At 45.4% G+C, this 11,624-nt stretch overlaps 1 protein-coding gene across 2 annotated transcripts in view; it reads right to left on the reverse strand.

The window, feature by feature from the left end:
* PPM1A (protein phosphatase, Mg2+/Mn2+ dependent 1A) overlaps positions 1 to 10,511 on the reverse strand; it is a 47,217-nt gene extending 36,706 nt beyond the window's left edge. The window contains exon 1 of one of the 2 annotated variants that reach the window (XM_083166327.1): positions 10,071 to 10,511. The gene's annotated coding sequence lies outside the window, so the exon portion shown is untranslated. The remainder of the gene's footprint in view (positions 1 to 10,070) is intronic. The other variant, XM_083166326.1, reaches the window with a different exon arrangement.
* Positions 10,512 to 11,624: the final 1,113 nt, after the last annotated feature.

The raw sequence follows: 11,624 nt of genomic DNA on the forward strand, positions 1-11,624 counted from the left end.
CTGTCCACATGAAAGAATACGAGCTTCTGCGCTGTGCAGGGAGCCGGAGAAAGAAAAGCCGCTGCGCTGTGCATGGAGCGTGCTGTCCACATGAAAGAATACGAGCTTCTGCGCTGTGCAGGGAGCTGGCAGCTGCTGACCAGGGTGATCCGTCTGTCTCACAGACACTTGGGAGACTTGTGTGTGAAGGAGTTGGGGGGGGGGGGGGGGGGGTTTTGCCTGTATACAGTCATTAGGTCGACACTTAAGTTTGACATGCATTGGGTCAACAGAACTTAGGTCAACATTGAAAAGGTTGACACAAGCATTAGGTCAACATTGGGAAGGTCAATAGTTAAAGTGTCGACATGGGTTTTTCACAGTTTTTCTGAGCCGACTTGTGCTGACAGTCGGTATTTCATGCCCTACCATCCACTAGGGCATGAAGGGAGAATATAATAGTGTGCTGAGTGCAGTGAGGCACCGTGCCCGAAGCATGGCGAGCACACGCAGGGCACTTTTTCAGTGTCCATGTCGACTAGTGTATGTAAACATTAGGGACAAAAAAAAAAAGTTAAAATGGTCAACCTTGGCATTGTTGACCTAATGCATGTCGACCTTTTAACCTTGACAACCTTAACCATGTTGACCTTTTCCAACTGTCGACCTAAGCCCTTTTGAACTTCAGTGGTCGACCAAATGACCCATACACATTTGGGAGGTGTGCCTATACGCTATTACACAGGTTCTCAAACTCGGTCCTCAGGACCCCACACAGTGCATGTTTTGCAGGTCTCCTCACAGAATCACAAGATAATTAGTGCACCTGCAAGGTGACCTAGAAAATGTGAGCTGTGTGGGGTCCTGAGGACAGAGTTTGAGAACCCCTGCTCTATTGGATTTTATTATTTTAAAAGTTTATCCGGTACTTGTTTCCTAGCACGGCGCCAACGATAAAGATTGTATCCATCAGGACCCCCCAAAATCGCGTTGATCGTATCGCATGCAACCAAATCGCATGCGATGGACGCGGTTTTTACATTGGAATCAATGTAAAATGCTCCCTGAGACCCGATTTTACATTGGCCCCAATGTTAAATGGCCCCCAGACCCCAATTTTTATTGTTTTCCAACCCTGATGGGTCAAATGCCCCCCCATTGTTAATACCACACCACGATCAACGCCAACCCGAAGCATGGCGAGAGCAGCGAGCCCGCGAGGGTTGGCGGCACTCGTCCGCTGACATTTTCATACCCCCTCTACCCACGTCGGCGTGGAGTTGATGTTATATAGTGTGGCGAGCGCAGCGAGCCCGAAGCGTGGCGAACCCTGCGAGGGGACGCGCATTACTTCACAGGTATTACGCGTCCGCTCGCCACACTATATAAAATCAACTCCACGCCGACGTGGATCGTGGGGGTATGAAAAGGTTTGGAGGACAAAAAAAAAAGAAAATCTTCATACCTAAAAAGTGTCAACCTGTATATACATCAATAACAGCCTTATTAAAACTTGTATCTAGTTTTATAAAATAACCACTTAAGCTTACTGTGCAATTGTCCATAGAAGGGTGTCCACAATTAATACATACAAACCGGTACTTGTGTACTTTCATGGCTCCCACGATGTGCATCGTACAGGAAAAAAAAAAAAAAAAAAAAAATCGCATGTGATCTGATGCAATGTCATTTTTCTCAGAAATTATGGACATGAGTTGACAATGTAAAATGCACCCCAAATGTCATTTTTCACACTGTACCACCCCCACTATCAACGCCAACCACCCGAAGCATGGCGAGCCCTCGAGGGGCGGCGGTACGCGTCCTACGACCTTTTCATACCCCCACTATCCACGTCGGCATGGAGTTGAGATAGAAAGTGTGGCGAGAGCAGCGAGCCACCGAGCCCGAAGCGTGGCAAGCGCAGCGAGCCCCGCGAGGGGACACGGATACCTGTGAAGTCTGCGAGGGGACATGGATACCTGTGAAGGTATCCGCTGCGCTCGCCACGCTTCGGGCTCAGTGGCTCGCTGCGCTCGCCACATTTTCTATTCTCAACTCCACGCCGACGTGGATAGTGGGGGTATGAAAAGGTCGTAGGATGCGAACCGCCGTCCCTCGCGGGCTAGCTGCGCTCGCCACGCTTAGGGTTGGCGTTGATAGTGGGGGTGGTAGTGTGAAAAATGACATTTGGGGTGCATTTTACATGATGTCAACTCATAATTTGAGAAAAATGACATCGCATCGCATCAGATCAAAAATGCTTAAGAACACGGGAAAATCGCATCGCATGCCACTACATATGGAAGGCGATGGGAGCCGTGAAAGTACACAAGTACCTACAAACCTTATATGAATGCTTTCAGGATCACCAATAATAAAATAAAATCCACAAAGAAAAACAAAATAAATTCCTTTGCGTTGAAAAACTAGTTATCGGCATTGCGAGAAAAGTTTGTGATTATATATTTCTTACCATGAAGAATAGGGAGTATAAATCATCATAGTTATCATTTCTATTGATCTAATCCCAGCATGTTGTAACTTACATCACTAACTGTATTATCAATCAAGCTCATCCCAGGTAATTGAATCCATAAGCGACTGTTTTAGGCGCAGGCAGGATCACGGACAGGCAGCTCAAGATCTCGTTGCTCTCTGCAGCGATGGGCGACTCCCAGTTCCCCATATGAGACCGTCCTGAAACTGAAAGGCGCCAGCCAGAGCCGACGACAATCAAATGGCAGCCGTATGGAGCATAATTAACGCTTGGTCAGCTGCGGAGTTAAGCAAGACATCAGTGGATCCTCACTGGCAGTGTACAAGGTATTGCTGGGTCAGGGGACTGTACTTTGTTGCTAGGATCAACATTTTTAATTCCCAATTGAACAGAGACCATTTTTTTCTAAATCTATTGTTCCCAAAATGCTCACCATGGCAATACTTTGTGCACCGGCAAAGACCCACTGATGCCTCACATACCCCACAGTTAAGGTCCATACACACTGAGCGATTATGCCCAGCGATGATCGCTATCATCGCTGGGGGAAAGCCACTCAGTAAATACACACCGAGCAGCTTTCCCCCTGCCCGGCACCGTCAGCGGGGGAAGGACAGCTTTGTATATCACAACACTATGCAAAGCCATCCTCAAAAGCCGTGCATCTGCCGATAATACCATCAGATGAGCGGATTTCCCGGTGATGATGCGGGAGGCACAGGTGAGCGACGCCGCCTTTGGCGTTACTACAAAAAAATAGACTGTCTATAAGTCAGTCAATCAGCAATACAGCCGTTACATTTATTGCAGAAAATATATATTACAGTCAAAGACTTACAAATTGTCTGACTAATAAGCAAATATCCAAGGTGCATATTCAATTAATTCAAAGTGAAGTAATTTTAGGATATATTGTAAAAAATACCTTTTACTGTGTATATTATTGTTTTGTTTATAGGTGGCCACCTGAATAAATCTATTGTAATAAAAATTGGTGATATACAAAACCATCATTCTAAAAAACAATTTGTGTGAAAGTGTATTCTTACATGGTGCCAGAATATTAGCGGTCTTTCCTATCCTTTTTTGTCTGCAAAACATGAACTGTTGGTAGATCTTGAGGATCGGTTTGGCCAGCCAATTACAAAGGTGCATACTAATTCGTGGCAACTGCTATAAAACTTTGCGCACATCACTTGCTGGATGTCTATTATAACAAAACCATAAAACTATTGCAGTCAACCATTATGCGCGGCACACATTTTTTTCCTCACAGCCTCTGAAGGTGCTGGCACTATAAAACTATATATTAAAAGAAAAGGTTCTTCCCTAATTTTTAATCAAAAACACTAGAGGCAACCAATCACATATGTTAAGCAAATAACTAACGCTGCTCTCCTACACTAATTTGCATTTCTTATATTTACTGTATGTTATTCAAGTTTATCATGTAAGGTCACCAAGCCAAACTTTGTTCAGGAAAGAAGAACAGTTCACAGGAAAGTTTGTTTATTCTTCCTGTGAAAACAGACATCCTATAGATTGTAAGCATGCGAGCAGGGCCCTCCTACCTTTATGTCGGTTTGTTCCTATCCAGTTTGTTTCATCACAGTTCTCTAATGTACAGCGCAACATTTTCTGCACTATGTAATAAATAATACTCTAAAAAGGTATAGTCAAAGTGAAACACCTGTAGAAACCTCTTCTGCCATTCACACATACACTTATCTAGGAGGATTAAAAGGATTGAGTCTCTTTACACAATATAATTGAATTGTGCAAGAAAAGTGGGCGATTTTGAGCTGAAAGCAGCTCACTTGTTTGGCTTTTTTTTTTTAAACTGCCCATTGTGTATGGCTGGGTAAACATCAGCGTCAGCCGCCACAGATCATCTGCTGGTATTTCCAGCAGATGAGCGACAATGTGGACGGCTTTGCATAGCTTCCTGCTATTGAAAGCATCCACCCCTTTGAAAACCGGTTGAATGGGCAAAAATCGCTCAGTGTGTATGCACTTAACGGTACTTGTTTCCTAGCACGGTGCCCATCGTATACCACTAATTAAGGTATGCGATGGGACCCGATCTGTACAATTTTAATATCGCGTCGCATCGCATGCCATTACAATGGCATGCAATGCGATTTTTTATTGTACAAGCACCCTGATGGGTGATTACTATGTTAAATGCACCCCTATTGTTAACGCCACCCTCACTATCAACGCCAACCCGAAGCGTGGCGAGCGCCGGCGGTACACGTCCTCTGACCTTTTCATACCCCCACTATCCACATTGGTGTGGAGTTGATTTTATAAAGTGTGGCGAGCGCAGCGAGGGGACGTGGAATACATGTGAAGTAATCCGCGTGCGCTCACCACGCTAAGGGCTCAGTGGCTCGCTGCCCTCACCACACTATTTCAAATCAACTCCACGCCGACGTGGATAGTGAAAAGGTCGGAGGACGCATACCGCTGCGCTGGCCACGCTTTGGGTTGGCATTGATAGTGGGGGTGTCGTTAACAATGGGGGTGCATTTAACATAGTAAAACGATGGCATGAGATGAAAATGAAACGATTTTCAGCCCAGCGATTTTCACCATCATTGCTGTACATACACGTTGGGCAAAATCATCCAGTGTGTATGCACCTTAAACTAATAAAATAAACTGCATAAAAACAGGCATTTCCAAACTATGGCCCTCCAGCTGTTGTGAAACTACAAGTCCCATCATGCTTTGCTACAGTTTTATAATTAGAGAACGCTAAAACTATGGCAAGGCATGCTGGGATGTGTAGATTCACAACAGCTGGAGGGCCACAGTTTGGACATGTCTGGCATAAAAGGTCTGTAAATAAACAAAGTGGGAGGATCATGAAAACTGAACCTTAATGGTTCATTCCAATTAAACGAGAATGGGACGATTTTCCCCCTTCACACCCCAGACTTGTAGGGGGAAATTGAAAAGTTCTATTTCACATGAGATGTTGCTATAGGCAACTAAACAGAATCTTATTAAGCACCTTCTAGAAAATAGATAGTATGCAATTGGTTGCCCATGACCACATCCCATGTGAATTAGAACTCCCATCCTAGTAAATTTCCCCCGTACAATTCTGGACGCAGTCCCTTTTGGTTACAAAAGAAAAAATAATTATTTCGGTTTTGTCGGTACCGTAAGGGCAGCATACAGAAGTAACTGGATTGAGCCTTAAGTGTCTTCTGTTCTCAATTAGACATCTACAATGGTTATACAGTATGGGGCATATGTAGCAACATTCTAAATGGTCTCCTGTTCAATAACATTCCTTCCTTATGAGAATATTGTATTTATATTTATCTAATGTCTCTGGTTGGGACACAGGTTCTGATAAGGGTCCATCCTGGAGAAGAGTAATAACTTTCTGTCCAGGTTTGAATGTGGAGGGGATAATGCACACGCGTGGCCATTGGGCTGCAATTGCATGGGATGACACAAAGGGGTCCAAAGCGACACACTCTCTTTCAAAAAAATAAACACATTGCAACAGTAGAACAGGTTACCTGAAAATTTGCTTATGGGGGGCTAACTTCCCAGAGGCTTAGATTTTGGGTTCTGCAGGGTACACTATTTAATCTGGATGTTTTTTTCAACAGTTCATAATGGCAAATTGTTCATTGTCCAGTGAGTATGCACTATTGCACGCTCCTGTGAATTGTTCATCGCAACTTCAGATAAGATTGAGCAGCATGTGCAACCAATTTTGTCACTGATTTTCAGCACATCACTGTGTGTAATAGTGCGTACACACGGGCATTTATCGCAGGCAATATGGTCACAGAGCGACCATATTGCCAGCGATCGGGGTATGCACTGGCGATAAATTGCTGGGTGCGCGTTCCAGATTTTAGCCTTCTTATGATCGCAGGAGCTTAAGGCAAGCTGATTCCCTCTGCGGCTCCCTTTCATCAGTGACCCTCTCTGGTCACCGATGAAAAGGAGACGGTGAGCAATATATATCTCCCCTGTGTGTACACAGCTTAAGAGATAGATAGATATATTTATTAATGTATTAATATATTATTTATTAATATATATATATATATATATTTATTAATGTAGAGGGACGGCGGCACTCGCAAAATAAAGACCCAAGGCAGGTTTAGTTAAACCGACGTTTCGTGGCTGGTGTCGCCACTTTATCAAGGTGCCACTTGGTTCTTTGGCACCTTGATAAAGTGGCGACACTAGCCACGAAACGTCGGTTTAACTAAACCTGCCTTGGGTCTTTATTTTGCGAGTGCCGCCGTCCCTCTACATTACTACATTCACCTGGCTCACTGCCGTGAGCACAGGTTTGGAAGGCACCGCATTGCTTCAGCTGCTACTTCTGAACATCATCCCTGCTGGGACCTATTGCCTATTTGAGTTCCGCCCCAGCTACTTACTAACTAACATACACACACACACACACACACACACACACACACACACACACACACACACACACAATATATAAAAAAGGAGACTAGAGCAGCGCTCAAGTAACGAAAACCAATGTAATAAAAATGAGTTGTAGACTGGATGATCTTGAACATATAATTAATAATGCATACAAAATGGTAAAAACTAAGTAACTAATATATAAGATTAAAAATAATATAGGGCACCCCAATTGGATTCAAATCATGCCGGAGAGTCCATTCCTATAATACCCCTAATGGATCTATGGCAATATAAGCAGGAATAGTTACCACCCTTAGTAGGGTATGTGTGTCCTCCACAGGTCTCCTCGTGGTCGATCCAAAATTGGCACAAATCAATGACGGTCTACAGATGTAATTGCAGGTGGACTTTATCCAGAATGGGTGTTTGCTGGTGGTAAATGTGAAGTCCTCTGTTGGGATGGGTTTGTAAATTCCAGGGGATGGTTCAGACTGCAATCTGGAGTTGGCAAACAAGTGGGATGTCCAAGCAACTCACTGACGTGTTTTGCCACTCTGGGTGGCTTTATCAAAGACCCACCTTTGATAAAGCCACCCAGAGTGGCAAAACAAGTCAGGACACTGCTTAGACCCCCCACCCCACCTTTCCACTTGTTTGCCAACCCTTGGAATTTACAAACCCATCCCAACAGAGGACTTCACATTTACCACCATCCACCAGTAAACACCCATTCTGGAGGAAGACCATCTACAATTACATCTGTGGACCAGAGTACCATCCTATCCGGTAGACTGTCAGTGATTTGTGCCAATTTTGGATCGACCACATGGAGACCTGTGGAGGACACTCATACCCTACTAAGGGTGGTAACTATTCCTGCTTATATTGCACAGATCCATTAGGGGTACTATAGGAAAGGACTCTCTGGCATGATTTGAATCCAATTGGGGTGCCCTATATTTTTTTTAATTTTATATTTTATTTACTTACATTGTTTTACTATTTTATATGCTTTATTAAATATATGTTCAAGATCATCCAATCTACAACTCATTTTTATTACATTGGCTTTTCATTACTTGTGCGCTGCTCTAGTCTCCTTTTTTATATTGTTTTTTCACTGGACTATCCCGTTTATTGAGCAGCTGCAGGAAATTCTACCCCTGGTGAGCGACCCCAGGTTCTGCCCCCTGTGGGTCAGTCCTATTTTCCACACTGAATATGTCACTTGTTTGTAAAATTGTTTGGCATGTATGTCATATTGTTTACCAGAGAGTTAAAGGGAAAATCGAGATGACCAGTGTAATTTGCATAGCGCATTGTGTGTTTCTAGCTTTAGTAAATTTGCTACTATCGCAGACCCTATGGAAAGCTATTGGGACTGCTTTTGCAAATGACAGGACCCCAGAAGATATCTACAATGCATAAAGTTTATCAGGCCTCCAATAATTACATGTTTGGGAAAATTGGCAGCAAATAATAAATGTGTGGTAGTGGGAAGTGCAGGCATTGCGGGGTTAAATTGCCTACATCATCGCGATCAGACGTTCCAAGAAAAAGGACATCACAAGTGTCCCTTGCAAATACTACCAGAAGTGCTGAATTAAGGGCACAATCAGGGCACAGTGGTACTTTGTTTAGTTGAATTTGCCACACTGAATGACTTGATATGCCTGAGAGCATTGCATGGACTAGATTTACACAAAGGGCTAAAAAAATATATGTTTATATTTTACACACACACTAAAAAAAAAAAAACAGTATGAGAAGGAAAATAAAAGGTGGAATGGATAAGAAACTTTCTATGCTCAGGTTCCATATAAATGAAAAGAGAAGGAATGCCTGGTTGTCTTAAAAGCATATGGAAGGAGACAAACAGTAAAAAGAAAGCAGTGGATATAATGGGAGGGGGCAGGAATGGGTAACAACAGGTTAGACAAACAATATATGGGGAGCATATACCCAAGATACACATAAGGGGATGAAGATATAAAAAGGATGAAAGAGGGGTATTTAGTAATGGGCAAGGTTACATAATATAGTACAGAAGATTATTCAATTACATTAAAGATAATAAAACTCATTGTGGAACATCTGCTTTTCCTCAGGATTCTGGTCGTCATGTACAGACCCTGCACTCACCTCAGGCCTACATGGTAACAATGACATGAGCTTAAGGTCTAAATTACCATGCAGACCCCCTGCACCTGATTTTGGTCAGACAAATTGGGCCGAGAAATCGCGTGAAAAGTGTCAAATTGTATGCGTTTTATCTCGGATCTGCGTTGGAGATCGCAAGTGCTGAACTAAGGATTTGTTGGATCCAGTAGCACTTGCTGGAATAGCATATGATACATCGTATGCAAAAGGCCTGCAACCGATGTACTGTATGCAATGTTGATGCCTGGGAAAGTGGCAAGCTGTTTAGGGGGACAGCATATGACTTCCCCCCTCGGAGAAGTCACACTAGTGTTTGAGGGCCTTTATATGCTGTGTATATATTATATAATTGCTGGCATGTACCTAGCCCTGTTTAGCCCATGACAGGCAGGCTACAAGAAAAGGCAGGTCCAGGCTCTTACCACAACAGTATCCCTGCAGACAAAGGAAGTGTGGATTAGAAAAACAATAATGCTGGTATACAGAATGTGGCACACTTGTAAGGGGCATATTTAGTCAGAAATAACCTTTACTGTTCATGATGTACCTCCACCATCTCACTGCTACTACAATGGGCCTGTGGGAGGGGGCATCAGACGTGGTGTGACATGTATGAGGGGTGACGCCGGAGACCAGCAATGGGGTGATGCAGGGAGGGGTATAGGAGTATAAGGGGACAGTGAGGTGATGTCAATCAGACAATTGGAGACTGCATCATACAGCAGTGAGGCAGTCGGTGGACAGGCAGGAGGGGATGGGAGGACACGGAGGTGCGAGCTGGTATGCCGGGCACGCATCGTATAGAGGTCAGGCTGGATTAGCGGCCGCTCCCGCAGTGCTCCAGGCCTCGACGCCGCTGGTTGCGCAGTGGGATTAGTGTCGGTCACAGATCACTCTCCGCCCAGCCGCTGCCAGGCTCGGGCCCAGCACAACGCCGACAGGCCTCCGCCGCCCTCATCCCTCCCTCCCCCCGGCGTGATGCCGTTGCGCAGTCGGAAATAGCACTCACCTGTCGGAGAAGAAGCGCTGCAGGTTACTGCGGAGGAAGCCGCCGCCTCAGACTCGGACCATCCAGGCGGTGACGGGTAACATCTCTCGGCCCCGGACAGACGGACTCGTCATTCCCCTTCCCCACCCCCACGGGGGATTGCGGAGGGAGCAGAGCTGTCCGGCGGCGGTGACGGAGGGGGATGTATGAATGAGATCTGTCAGTGGGCAGAGGAGGAGGAGCGGGGCCGGGCGGCCGGCGGCGGCAGCGGGCGGGGGACAGTCAGCCTGGGACTGAGCTCGCGACACCCCCTCACACTCACTCTCTCTCGCTCACTCGCTCGCTCTCACGCGCGCTGCCGCTGATGACTGACTCCTGTGCGCGCTCCGTGCGTGTGCGCGAGCATCTCTTGCTCTGGAGTGAGGGGCGCGCACCCGTTGCTGCGTCACCGGCCTCCTGTTTCTTCCCGCCCAGTGCTCCCGCATGCACGGCTTAGCAGCAACAGAGGTCCCGGATGTTTGGAGGCTGAAGCGAGTTACGTCATCCTGCAAATGGAGGCCGGGCGGATTGTTATTATCATGGATAGTCAGTGTGCTGGCCTATGCTAGCAGGTGCTGACGGTCCTCATGATCAGAGTAATGTATCAGTCACCTAATCACGTACTGTAGTAATACTTAATAGAAAAGGTTTCGATAGTAAAATGCTGACAGTAGTTGTGATGATGCAATGTGGTGGATTCTCACCAGCTAGCTAACACAGATTGTAAAGTTTTGTTTCATACATCTATAGGAGCATATTCACTGTGCGATTGTACAATTTCCTTGCAGTGCAACCATTCAATAATAAGCTGGATCCGTCAAAAGTGACAATCTAGGCTACAACAACAGGGTTGCCTACTTTTGACAAAACATTTCAGGGAGAAAAGTAAAATGTATGAAGCGGGCCTTGCGTTGCCAGGGACGGGCCTTGCATTGCCAGGGAGCAGGCATGCATCACCAGGGGGCGGGGCATGCATCACCATATATGTTTACTTTTTTTGAAAGTTATGGCATTTGTCTAGCTTAATTGTACAAATACTGAAATAAAACATTGTGAATGACAGGATCTGAATGTTACAATGCACAGGACCCAAATTTAGAAATGACAGCTGGAATCTGATTGTAACAATGGGCAACAGCCTCTGTTTTGGTTGCTATGGGCAACAACAAAATTTCTTCAGGACAGCAGGCAGAAATAAAGGCTCTGGGTACACTTGTATTGTGTTACAGGAAGCCTAGAAGTGGTGGCCCATCTGACAAATGCCTGATGTCCTGCCTCCCTGCTCAGCCACCGATATATAGACACGGGAACGTCTCTGCCAGCTTTGATAAATATCTGATCAGGCAATCCTTTAGTAAAGTAACTGTAAAGAGAAGAGTGAGTGCGCCATACAGTTCTCTCTGCTGTCTGGCAGCATCTTCGCATTGGCAGCGGCATCATCACGCTGGCGGTGTTATCACCGTGACCTAGCGCATACGCAGTATGCGGCGCGGATGATCTTGCGGCAGCTGCGGGAAAAAAAGGTCCTTTTCCGGG

Source organism: Crinia signifera, chromosome 12 (assembly GCF_055691185.1).
Source record: "Crinia signifera chromosome 12, ASM5569118v1, whole genome shotgun sequence".
Lineage (NCBI taxonomy): Eukaryota > Metazoa > Chordata > Amphibia > Anura > Myobatrachidae > Crinia > Crinia signifera.